Raw genomic sequence first — 12391 nt, 5'->3', positions numbered from 1 at the left:
GGGGCCCTACAGGTGTGGGGTTTTGAGGAGGTGAGGCACACAGATGGGGACACAGGGAGAGGGTGGGGAGAGCACAGAGGCGGGGTGCACAAGTAATCCAGTCTTGGGGGGTAGGATCCAAAGCAGGTGAGCTCAGCTGAAAGGCTTCAAATTCGAGTGGGAAGTGGTGGGCGATAAGATTAGGTGCCCAATGAGATCTGGTTGCTGAGATGATTAATAGAAATCCATGGAAGGTTTTTCGTTTGTTTGTTAGTTTTCAGTCAGAAAGCGACATGATGAATCCTGGGTTTAAGAAAGAGGCTTAGGGGGCTTCCCTGGTGGCGCCGTGGTTGAGAATCCGCCTGCCAATGCAGGGGACACGGGTTCGAGCCCTGGTCTGGGAAGATCCCACATGCCGCGGAGCAACTAGGCCCGTGAGCCACAATTACTGAGCCTGCGCGTCTGGAGCCTGTGCTCCCAACAAGAGAGGCCGCGATGGTGAGAGGCCCGCGCACCGCGATGAAGAATGGCCCCCGCTTGCCGCAACTGGAGAAAGCTCTCGCACAGAAACGAAGACCCAACACAGCCATAAATAAATAAATAAACCCAAAGTTTTAAAAAAAAAAAAAAAGCTAATGTTTGAAAAAAAGAAAGAAAGACTGGAATTCCAAAGGTTGGAGCCCCTAGGGTGTAGCCCAGCTTGTGCTACCAAAGTCAAGAGCAGCGGGGCGGCTGGGAAGAGAGAAGGAACAGACTGGAAAATCGGGGTTGCAGCAACATGGATGGACCTAGAGATTGTCATACTGAGTGAAGTGAGTCACACACAGAAAGACAAATATCGTATGATATCACTTATGTGTGGAATCTAAAAAAAGGGTACAAATGAACTTATTTACGAAACAGAAGTAGAGTCACAGATGTAGAATACAAACTTATGGTTACCAGGGGAGGGATAAATTGGGAGATTGGGATTGACATATACACACTACTATATATAAAATAGGTAACTAATAATGACCTACTAATTATAGCCCAGGGAACTCTACTCAGTACTCTGTAATGGCCTATATGGGAAAAGAATCTAAAAAAAGAGTGGATATATGCACATGTATAACTGATTCACTTTACTGTACACCTGAAACTAACACAACATTGCAAAGCAACTATACTCTAATAAAAATTTTTTTAAAAATTGGAAAATTGCTGTAGAGCAATTGTTGGGACTCGGTATTCTAGTGGATGGAGGGATTAGCATCACTCATTGGCTGCCTTCCTTCTGACTGATCCATGTAGATAATGATAAATGAGCATGAGAACGAATAGACAGGGCACCTATTGTGATCTATGCTTTTTTGTGTTATCTCATTTAACTCACGACCTCCCCTGAGGATAAGGCATTAGCATCACCAGCTTACAGATGAGGAAACCGAGGCTTAGTAATTTACCCGAGATCATGTCCAGAGCTAGTAAGAAAAACAACAACAACAACATTGACATTGATTGTATGCTTCGCATGTCCCAGGCACGGTGCCAGGCACCTAACTCGGTGTATTCTCTCATTTCACATCACACCGTGGCAGGGATAATCCTTATTATCCCCATTTTACAGATGTGGAAACTGAGGTTTGGAGAAGTGAAGGTCACCAGCCTGTGGTCACAAAGTGAGAAAGTAGCGGAAGTAAGATTTGAACCCAGGACTTCTGGGTCCGTGCTGTTTACCCTGATGCTAGAGCAACAGTGGTGAATTTGCACCATAATCTCCCAGTTCCAAAGCCCTGCTTTGCATAGCACAGCACGCCCTTTATTAGACCATCTGCTGCCTCCAGTCAAACATGCCCACGTTCCGAGCTTCCAGCTACCTTGGCAGGACTGACGTGTACGTGTGCCTGGGACGTACAGCCAGAACTGCAACTTCTGTGGATGATGGGGTCTAGAGAGCTACAGGCAACCCAGCCCTCGCACCCAGGGAGCGGCCCCTTGCCCCACATCCTGCTTTATTAGGGCCAGGCTGCAGTCAGCAGCATTCCAGAAGCCCTGCGATCCCCTTGAATCCTGCAGTCAGTCTCTGCTCCTGAAGAGCAGCAGGAGAAATCCGTATGCCCCCTTGTCTCCTAGACCTGCAGCCTTGGAGTCTGATGAACCTGATGGTTCTCCCTGCAAAATGCAAGACATCTGTGTCCCACCTCGGACCCATGCGTCTAAAGAGCAGGCTGCAGGAACACTGATTCACGGGGCGCCTGGCGACTGGGACGATTCACTGTCACTCGGAAGGGAAAGAGGTCACAGCACCGGTGCCAGCTCTGGCTTTGAATCCTGGCTCCCTCGCTAATTAACCGTGCAGTCCCGGGTGAATGACGGGACCTCGGTTTTCTCCTCTGTAGGCTGGGTACAACATGACTGATTGGCTTGGGCTGTGAGAGGTAAGAATGAGTTCATCTAAGTAAAAGCTGTGAGAGTACAGCCTGGCCTGAATTAATCGTGATGACTGTTAGAATTTATCAACCTGTGTCTCTGGACCCTCTCTGATGGCCAGTGCAAGGCTCCGGTCTGCCAGTTGCCACTCCAGGCGGGCACGCAGGCGCGTAGGGATATCGGGGCAACCAGGTATGACACGGAAGGAGCAGAACCCCCAAAGCAAGAGGAGCAGCAGGGCTGTGCCCTGATTACCATGTGCAGCTCACCTTTTATCTTGTCCTTCTTTCTCGGTTCCAAGCACCTACTCAGGTCAGTCACGAACCTCTGATTTCACCTGGAAAAAGAAAAGGAGGTTTACAACAGGAAACCGGGTAACGAAACTCATCTTCAAGCTTAAAACGAATGCCAGCCAGCCTCCCAGGGACACAGGAGTTTATAGCCGTTTATTCTTCAATATAGAATAAAACTGCATTAATTCAGAATAAAGGGAGAAATCCATTTCCTATCCATCGTATACATGGCAAACTGAAGAATACTTTCAAAGAAATACAGGTTATCACCATAATAAACTAGATCTAGAATAAACTAAGACATGAATGGGTATGACACTGGATAGTCATTTTTTTTTTTAAGTTATAACGAAATTTAAATTCACAATGGACCTTTACTACAAAATTAATCTATTGCCACAGTCCTGAGTTGGGAAGACTTTTGCTCAAAGATTTCTATGACAGTATTTCTGAATTTTTATACACTCACGTTTGAATTCATTGAATGAGATAACACATGAGGAACACCTAGCTCTGGGCACTCAATAAATATTAGCTATGCTTTTATTAATTTTACTCCTTTGCGGGTTTCTAGAGAACGAGGCTATTCCACGCCACCCGTAGAATTCCTGAGCAAACGTACACAGTTACCAGCATAGCCGCTGTTGCTGCAAAAGAATAGATATGTAATCTTTAAATCCGACCTCTATTCAACCTAATTCAGACACCAGGAAGAGTAGTATTTCAAAAGGTGTTTAAAGATAATAGCTTCATTCTAAGCTTTGCCATCGTAAGGCTCAAAGAAATCACTCTAGACCCTTAGGTTGGCAAATGAAAACAGAGAGAAGAAAGAAAAAGGAGGAAAACAACACCATCAGGTTTGAAACAGAAAACCTGTAACCTTCACTCACAAGAGAAAGGATTGTTTGGGTGGCGTTCTGTTCCTCCGCTGGACGCACACCCATCATCGTGGGGCTTGGATCACTCGCTAGGTTTCTAGAGTTTCCGAGGATGGGGCTGGGCTGCAGCCGCTGGATCAGGGTCCCCGTGCGCTCCAGCACCCCCTCCCCCAATCCTGGGGACATGTTCGCTGGGCTGGCTTCCTAACCACAGCCAACCTCAAATGCAGTATAGGCCTCTTGACCATGGAGCAAAGAACTTGACAGTTTTAGCTCCGATGAACCGTGCAGCTCTTGGGACCTAACCAGACAACTCGCAAATGCTAGAAAACTCATTGAAAAGAAGCAAGCAAAACAGCAATATGCTCTCCAACTCCAACCCCAGCATCCAGAATGGATTCCCATTCCTGTTACTATTTTATGCAAAGCCATCCCCCTGCCCAACCCATGTTCAGCTTATTAGGTGGAAAACATCCGATAAACTCATTCAAGCTCAAGCCTAGGTGACTGGAAATGATTCCAATCAGCCTTCCAGGGGAGACGAGAAATTTAACGCAAGTGAATCTAAACTCACCCTGCCCCCATGACATCTCAATCCAGCCAATTTAGCAGCAGAAATTGGAGGGGAGATAGTGGGACACTCGAGGGGGTCTTCTTTAAATCTTATGGTGGGGGAATGAGATGGGGAGGGGAGGGAGGGTCCCCAGACTTGGCTACTCACTGAAATTGCCATTCCCGCTGCCCAAGGGGAAGCCTGGGTCCCGCCCTCAGTGGTTCTGATTGGTTCTGATTAAGGTCCGGGCACTGGGTTTTTTTAAAAAAAGTTTTTTTTAAGTTCCCAGGGAAAGTCTAACATGCAGCAAAGTTTGAGGACCATCTGACCACCTGGAGACTCAGTAGGTCTGACGTGGCAGGCGGAGATTCTGCATTTCTGACGAGCTCCTGGGTGAACCCAACGCTGGTGGTCCACAGAAGCGAGAGCTTGGAAGGGATCCCCTCACACACCTCCTTATCCCCCCTTCCCCAGAAACCTCATGCAAGCTGACCCCTCCCCGCTCTTCCGCTAGGGCTTTCCCCTCTTCGCCAGCTGGTTTCTGGACCTGCCCAGCTGACTCCTGCAGTGTAGGAGGGTGAGAGAGACATTACTTGTATCCCAAGAGAGAGCGGCCCCTCCCCCTCTCCTATAATCCAGTTCTAGGCAATCCAGCCTCTAGCCTGAAATACATTCCTAAGAACCACTGCTTTGAACAGAGTGGTTTGTGTTTGCTCTGCTCTTTAAAACAAGCAGGGGTCTCTTTCCCCTTTGCTTTTCTCATCGCCATGGCCATCCAGGGCAGACAAGATGCAGGGCCTCTCGGGGGGCTGGACGGAGCACAGACACTTCCTCTCTCTGCCCACAGCACACTGGCTTCCACATCTGCCGAGGCTGCACGCACACCTCCCCGCTGCCTTTGCATCTTCAGGGCAACAGCGGGAGGCGGAGCGGATGATCCTCCCTTGGAAGCAGGCCAACAGCAGCACGCCACGCCCAACACCAAACCTCCAAGGAAGGCCAGAGACTGCCACAGGCTACCCACAGCCTGCCCCCCCAAGGTCCCTGCCTTCCTCCTGCACCTCCCAACCCTGACAGGTTCCTTCCTGACATCTCGCGGATGCTGTGAGCCAAACATCACCTAGTGGTTCTCGGTCCAACCACCCCCAACCAAGATGGAAGGGGCAGGTCCTCCTGGATAACTTGGACTGAGGAACAAAAGGCCCGGCTGGTGAGACCCCAAGAAAACATTAGCCTGAAACATGTCCCGTCCCATAGCAGACTGCTGCAGGAGAAGACCAGGGTGGGGAAAGAAGAATAAATGGGCTAGAACACAGGATTTCAACACATTGTAAGCGAGAGCCCCGCCTCTGGCCAAAAAGGGATGCAGTTTGGGGGAACTCTTGAACCTTCTGAGTGGGTCCAAAATCACAGGGGAGGGACTTCTACAAAACAGGCCACGAAGCTGTCAGGACACCAAACTGCCAGGTCCCCTTTCTAGGAACCTACCTGAGGCCGACACACCCACTGGGCACACCTGCCCAGGACTCAACGATAATTTAGGGGCCCACGAAAATGTTCCAATTTCTTTTAAAATTAAAAGGAATAATTTGACAATAAGGTTAATGCCTATGTAACAATGAATCCAGCCTGGATTATATTCAGCCTTTTATGGAGGCGTAAAATACCATGATTGATTGATTGATTGACTGATTTTTACCAGGAAAGGGGCTCCCAAAGCTAAAAGTGCCTAAGGTCACAAAATTCTTAATTCAGCCCTGAATTTGCCTACTTCCTTCCAATCTCCCGACCTCTCAGTCTTTACTGAGACCCTCTGTTGAGCGCTCCCACTGACCACCCCCCCCTGCAGCATAAACACTGAGCATACAGACCACCCAGGCCTATAAAAGATAATTATACCATCTAATCTGGCAAATTCACACGATGAATTCGAGGGTTCGATCAATAAGAAAAATGAACCTGGATCTTTACCGGTATTTGTCTCCAGGTCAGGATTAAGGTTTATTTATTTATTTATTTATTTATTTATTTAAATTACCAGCTCCTGATCACTTTTAAATAAAAATTCTTGGGCTTCCCTGGTGGCGCAGTGGTTGAGAACCTGCCTGCCAATGCAGGGAACACGGGTTTGAGCCCTGGTCTGGGAAGCTCCCACATGCCGCGGAGCAACTAGGCCCGTGAGCCACAACTACTGAGCCTGCGCGTCTGGAGCCTGTGCTCCGCTACAAGAGAGGCCGCGATGGTGAGAGGCCCGCGCACCGCGATGAAGAGTGGCCCCCGCTCGCCGCAGCTAGAGAAAGCCCTCGCACAGAAACAAAGACCCAACACAGACAAAAATAAAAATAAATTAAAAAAAAAAAATTCTTTCACGCGTGTTAACCATTAAAAAATACATAATACTTAGCTCAGTTTTTCTTGGTTTATGAAATATCTATGTTAATATGAAAATAAGTAATTTAGAATTATGATTAAAGTGAGCACTTGCCTACTGTTATTGTATCTATTTTTTCTCATCTAGTACATATTTTATACTGTTGTACACCCCCTCTTGGAAACATATTTTCCAGGGACACAGTGTTGAAGTGCTCTGTATGCTGCAGTTTAACAATCAACATTTATTAAGAGCCAAAAAAAATTTTTTTCCTGCTGTAGAAGGGCACAAAGGCCTTTCTCTGCCTGCAGCCCCTAGTAAGCCTCTTAGCCACCATCATTATGCTATTTCTATTTGAGGATGTAAAATAGAACTACACTGGTCTCCATTTCACAGGCTGCTTATTGGTGCTAAATTAAACCATGTGTTCAACTGCATAGCACATTTCCTGGCCCGTAGTAAGTAATAAATAAATGCTAGCTATTATTATTATTGTAAAAAAAATTACAGAATTGCATAGGTTATAAAAACAAACCTGGAAGAAAAAGCAAAGGTTAACAGCTGTCATCTAGGGGTAAGTAAGTTGATGCGTGATCTGTGTTCTCATTTTTGCACGTCTAAAATGAACAGACATTGTTTGGTAAAGAAACACAAAATGTCATGGTATTCAATAAATAATAAAAATGCAAGGGATATTCATCGTCTTGAACTAGAAATAAAACTATAGATGCAATTTTTAAAAACAGTCAAAATAGAAGTTGCAGGATGGCTTGTGAAATCAGAAACAGCTTGGAAATCAGGGATCAATGGCTGCCAGCTTGACCCAAAGTTGGGGTTTGAGGTGCAATCCGGCAAGGGTTCCCTTGGGACCTCCTGCACGATCAGGGTGAGACCAGAAGTCGGACACGCCCAGACGGCAAGGGCCGCGGGGTGATCTCAGAGGCAGCCTGAGATGTCACTGATAGGAGAGCAGCGCTTTCCACTGAAGGATATGGTCAATACTGGCTTGAACTGTGTACTTGACCAAGAATGCTCGCCCTGCTGACAGGCTGCAGCCGCAGGGCTGAGCAGACCTGCTCTGTGGCATTTTCCAAATACCTGCCTTGTTACAGACAGAGGGCTCTCTGATGGCATTCACGTTTCAGTTCAGGACCTACCACTTCTCTCCGAGCCTGTTACCGGACTCCAGGCTGCAAACAGAGGCCAGGCTCCACGACGCAGCTTGCAGGGGCCGTGTGGGAGATAAGGGGCCTGCTGCCCCCCCAGGAGCGTGGACAAGAGAGAGGGTATGTGAGCCTGAGGACCAGGATCCTCGTGGACCCCGTTCGGGCGCCCAAGTCTCACAAGATTGCCTTTCCCCTCTCTTCCTTGGATCCTCTTCTCCCTCCTGGTCCAGCACAGAGGGGAGCCCTGAGGCTCAGTCCTCAGCCAGCTGAATTTCCACCCTTTCCCCTCATCCTTGATGAAAGACTCCCCAAAACCCCAAATCCCTGGCCCTAACCTTTATCCTAAGCCCCGGTGTGCCAGCTGCCTACAGGGCAGGGTGATCACCGATTGCCAAATCATCTCAAATTCTCCACATCCAAGTGGTACCTCTTCTACCACCTCAACCAGGCTCCCCTTGGAAGCTCCCCACTTCGGTGCATTTAGCTTCACTCTCTCCATCACCCAGATGGGCAGCCCTCCCCCTAACACTGAGCATTACTCTACCTCCAGTTGGTTCTTCTGCTAATGTCGTTCATGGTCTGTCTTCTGTTATATCCCCATGGCCATGATAACAGCTCGGGCCCTCGATAACCTCAGGTCCATAATGTTCCCATAATAAGAATGTCATTTTTTGTTTACTGTGTCCCAGCCCTTCACATGTGTTCCTTACTTAATTTCTTGTCTGGTATCACTGCTCACCTTGTCTACTATTCTTCCACACACTGGCTCTATTTCTGGGCTGGGAAGCTCCAAGCTCTTCTGTGCCTCAGGACCTTTGCACTTGCTGTTTCCTTAGTGGAACCACTTCCCTTAACTTCCAAAGTCTCTGCTGCTCAGACAGCACGTTCTCCGAGAGGCTCAATTACATGGGCCACCCAAGCAGTGCAACTCGGCTGTGTCCTTCACAGCACTTAACCTAATCTGAAATGACCATATTTGTTTATTTCATTTTAGCTTGTGTTTCTGCCTACTAGATCCCCGAGTGCAGACAGCGCGTCTGTTTTGTTCTCCATTGTATGATCAGCACACATTGTATGGTACAGCCCGCTTTTGGCTGAAGGAATGAATGAATGTTAGTATCCCTACGTAAAAGATAAGGTAATTGACGTACAGAAAGATTTAACACTTGCCCAAGGTCACGTGGCTGTGAGTACTTGGGTCAATATTTGCACCAAGCTCCTCTGGCTCCAGGGGTGAAGCTAAGTGCAACCTTGTTACTCTGCCTTCCACTGTTGCAATAACCCCCAACACGGGCTCCTCAACTTCAGACTTGCCTATTCCAGTTCACTCTATAAAGCTCTCCGGCTTATCATCCTGAAGTATCAGTTAACTCAGCCAGACTCTGCCCAGCAGCTGTCGGTCACTGCCTGCTGCCTAAAATCAGAGGCCATGCGCACGCAGATCCATCCTCTTCTCTCTCCAGCCTTGCTGTAGGGCTGCTTTGCAGGCCTCTCAGCCCATGTTTGCTCCCCACAGCCTGCAACACCTCCCTTGCCCTGCCACTCCCCAACACCTTCCCTTTAAGCCCGGCCCAAATCCCACCTGACTTGCCAGTTGTCAGTGAAGGCTCACACTTGACCCACAGGACTACTGCCCGTACCCCTACGTTTGTGCTAAACACAAGGTCCTGGAGGGGGTAGGTTATCTATTTTCTCTCCCCAGGGAGACCTTCAATTCCTTTGGGTAGGCAATATGCCTCACCTGTTTGGATTCCTAAGCGCCCAGCACAGCGTACAAATCATTCATCATAGCAGCGACGTGCTCTGGCCCGTGGTACTCCATAAATGTAGGTGGCTGATCTCAGCAACGGCAAAGCCCTCCCAGGATTGCTAAGCCAGAGGAGCTGGACTTGCTGCTTTGGGTAGCTCTCCGAGCTCCCATCTTTCCCAATCCACCTCATTCTGGAGCTGCTAACATTGGTGCTACTTTGAGCTCTCTCCTGGGTCTTCACTGAGCAGAGTTTTTGACGTGAGCCTAAAACAGAGCCCAATCTACCATGCTTTAAAAAAAAAAAAAAAGTGTTACAAGCTTTCTCTTTTAAAATCACATCTTTGCCTCAAGGGACACCCTCTGAATATGGCGTGTACCCACCAGCGACACGGAGGTGCAGTGTCACCGGACAGGGATTAAGGTGTTGCTGTGGTCCAGTGCCACCCCCAGCCTGCTGAGGGCTGACCCGCGAAGGTGTGTGAGGCCCGGGTCACCCACCCTCCGGCCCGGGTCACCCACCCTCCAGCCCAGCCTGGGCCCCCGTGTGTCAGTTTCACCATGGTTGAATGGAAAATAAAATGCTCAACTCAAAAACACTTTTCCAATGATATTTTAAGGAAAAATGAGATCACAGAAAGTCAGGGAGGTAAATTTAAACGGTGTGACCCCAAGCAACATTTTTTTCAAAGAATTCCCTTGAGACGATTGCTCACCAGATTTGGGGGGGGGGAACACATCTGGGGAGACCTTAGCCCCAGAGACCACCTGGGCGGCAGCAGCAACACTTACGCTAACAGGAAGAGCCCCGATGATGCTCCGTAAGGCCACACTCTGACTACAAACAGGCCTAAATGGGCCCCGAGGTCCCTTACGTTTGCAAAAGCGGCCGACAGCCCCCGTGCCAGCCAGGTCAACATTCCACCTCTGCCAGGGATACCAAATGTTCCCTCAACCCACCCCAAGCCCAGCTCACTGAGCTATGAATAGTTATTAACGTTAACTCAGGGCGTTAATTAAAAAGTGTTCAGCCAGGCAAATTCTCATACTTTTAAAAAGCCATTTGGGCAATCGTCTTTCCATGCTGCAAACTTTCCAAACAGGTTGACATTTCACAATGTTGTTGTTTTAATCAAAACACGGGGAAAGAGCCGGTTCCCGGTTTCAGTTTTCAGGTGCCTTGATTCGTGGATGGGCAAATCCCCACTTAATAGCTGTACCTCGAGGCCGGGGGACAAAGAAGTTCCCACCTCCCAGGGTTGGTGTCTGGGCTGGCCAGGAGGGGAGTGGTCACAGGACCTGACGCGGCCCTTCTTCTGTCTTCCCCCCTCTCCCAATGCCCAGCCATCAGCTTCCTCTGTTGCTATTCCAGCAAACTTAGGAGTTAGGGGGAAACGGGGACTAAACCCTTAATGGTTCTCCAAGTTCTTTCTTAAAGCAGCAGCACTCAGAATCAGGCGGGATCATATGAGTGTGAATCCCACCTCTGCCACGTAGTACAAGCCTTGGGCTTTTCTGTGCCTCGGTTTCCTCATCTGTCAACAACTGGTATAAAAATAGCACCTCCCTATAAAGCTGTTTGGCGGGTTAAATAAATTAGCATTGGTAAAGCACTTATGACAGTGTCTGGAGCGTAATAAATGTTATATATGATAGTTTAAATGCCTCCCCTCCTCCCTAACGAACTCAGATGCAGGACCCCAGCAGTTAAGTACAGAGTTGGACCTGCCCGGGCTGGCGGGGGTGTGGATGCCGGGCCACCAAGTGCCCTGCTTCCCGGGGAGCCACTGAGGTCCCTCCAAGGCCCAGGTGGGCCCCGGGGACACAGTGTGACAGCTCATTCTGGGTACTGAAGGCTCTCGCCCTTCTGTTTGATGCACAGAAGCTTGCCCCCATCAGGGCATGAGCTCTCCTGGGAAGCCTGGGCCAAGCACTGCAGTGCCCCCCCACCCAGGTCCCTGCCGTGTCCAGGGCAGGCAGATGACAGATGGGCAGCCAGCGTGAGGTGTGAGGTTTGGGAAGGATGCACACTCACCCCCCAGCCCTTCCTCAGGACCACAGCGTGACCAGCCGGCCTGATGGACGCTGGATGCCGATAGCAGGCCCCACACACCGCTGCAGGGAAGGAGGGGCTTTCTTAAGGAAAAACCACCACGAAGCCGCCCAGCAATCCTATAACAACAAAACACAAAACACAGGCGGGCACAGACCTTGTCTAAAATCACTGCACACCACAAGGGAATTCTGATGTTGACAAAGCACCTACTATGCGCTCCTGCTTTTAGAGGAGGTGCCAGAAATGCCAAGCAGGAAGGGCAGGTCCCAGACTCCCCAGGGTAGAAAACCTAGTGGGAAAAGATGACACTGAAAACAACTGATGCTCATATTTTGTGATACGTGTTATAGCGTATTACATGTGGGTATATTACATATTCTATGTGTACATTATAGATTACATCATATGTGTTATATGTATGTACATACATGATATGCCCAGTATGTGCAGTGAGTAACTGGGGGAGAACGCAGCTCCCACCACCCTGGGGGCAGGTGGGAGCATCTGGGCAGGTGGGGAGGGAATGGCTGCAGGGTCATTTGCCAGACGGTTCACCTGGCTTAGTGGAAAGGAAGACGCTGGGCCTCTCCAGGTGTGAATTACCACTCTGACAATTTTTAGCTGTACCACCTTGGGCACCGGCATTTTTACCACTTTTTTGAGCATCAGTAAAAAGCGCATAGTCCATAGTCACCCGCAGGCAGGCAGACAGAAGGTGATCAATAAATCGCCAAGGAGAGAAAGCGAGAACGCTTGGCAAAGGCAGTGTCCGAATGAGGCCGTCGGGAGGTGCATGGCTCAGCTCAAAGCCAGAAAAGCAAGCGAGAGGCCCTCGTGGGAGTCCCGGGGCAGCCCAGCCCCGACCCTGCATTTATGCTGCTTTATCATCTCCATTGGCAAAATCGGGACCATCGTTCCTCCTCTTCCTGTCTCCCT

At 49.1% G+C, this 12391-nt stretch overlaps 1 long non-coding RNA gene across 3 annotated transcripts in view; it reads right to left on the bottom strand.

Moving 5' to 3' along the window:
- Positions 1 to 12391, bottom strand: part of LOC103015049 (uncharacterized) — a 158083-nt gene that overhangs the window by 28904 nt on the left and 116788 nt on the right. For all 3 annotated transcript variants that reach the window (XR_009006454.1, XR_451299.2, XR_451300.2), the window contains exon 2: positions 2661 to 2728. This is a non-coding gene — a long non-coding RNA (uncharacterized LOC103015049). The remainder of the gene's footprint in view (positions 1 to 2660; positions 2729 to 12391) is intronic.

This window comes from Balaenoptera acutorostrata, chromosome 20, assembly GCF_949987535.1.
Source record: "Balaenoptera acutorostrata chromosome 20, mBalAcu1.1, whole genome shotgun sequence".
NCBI lineage: Eukaryota > Metazoa > Chordata > Mammalia > Artiodactyla > Balaenopteridae > Balaenoptera > Balaenoptera acutorostrata.
This window is presented reverse-complemented; position numbering and strand designations above follow the sequence as displayed.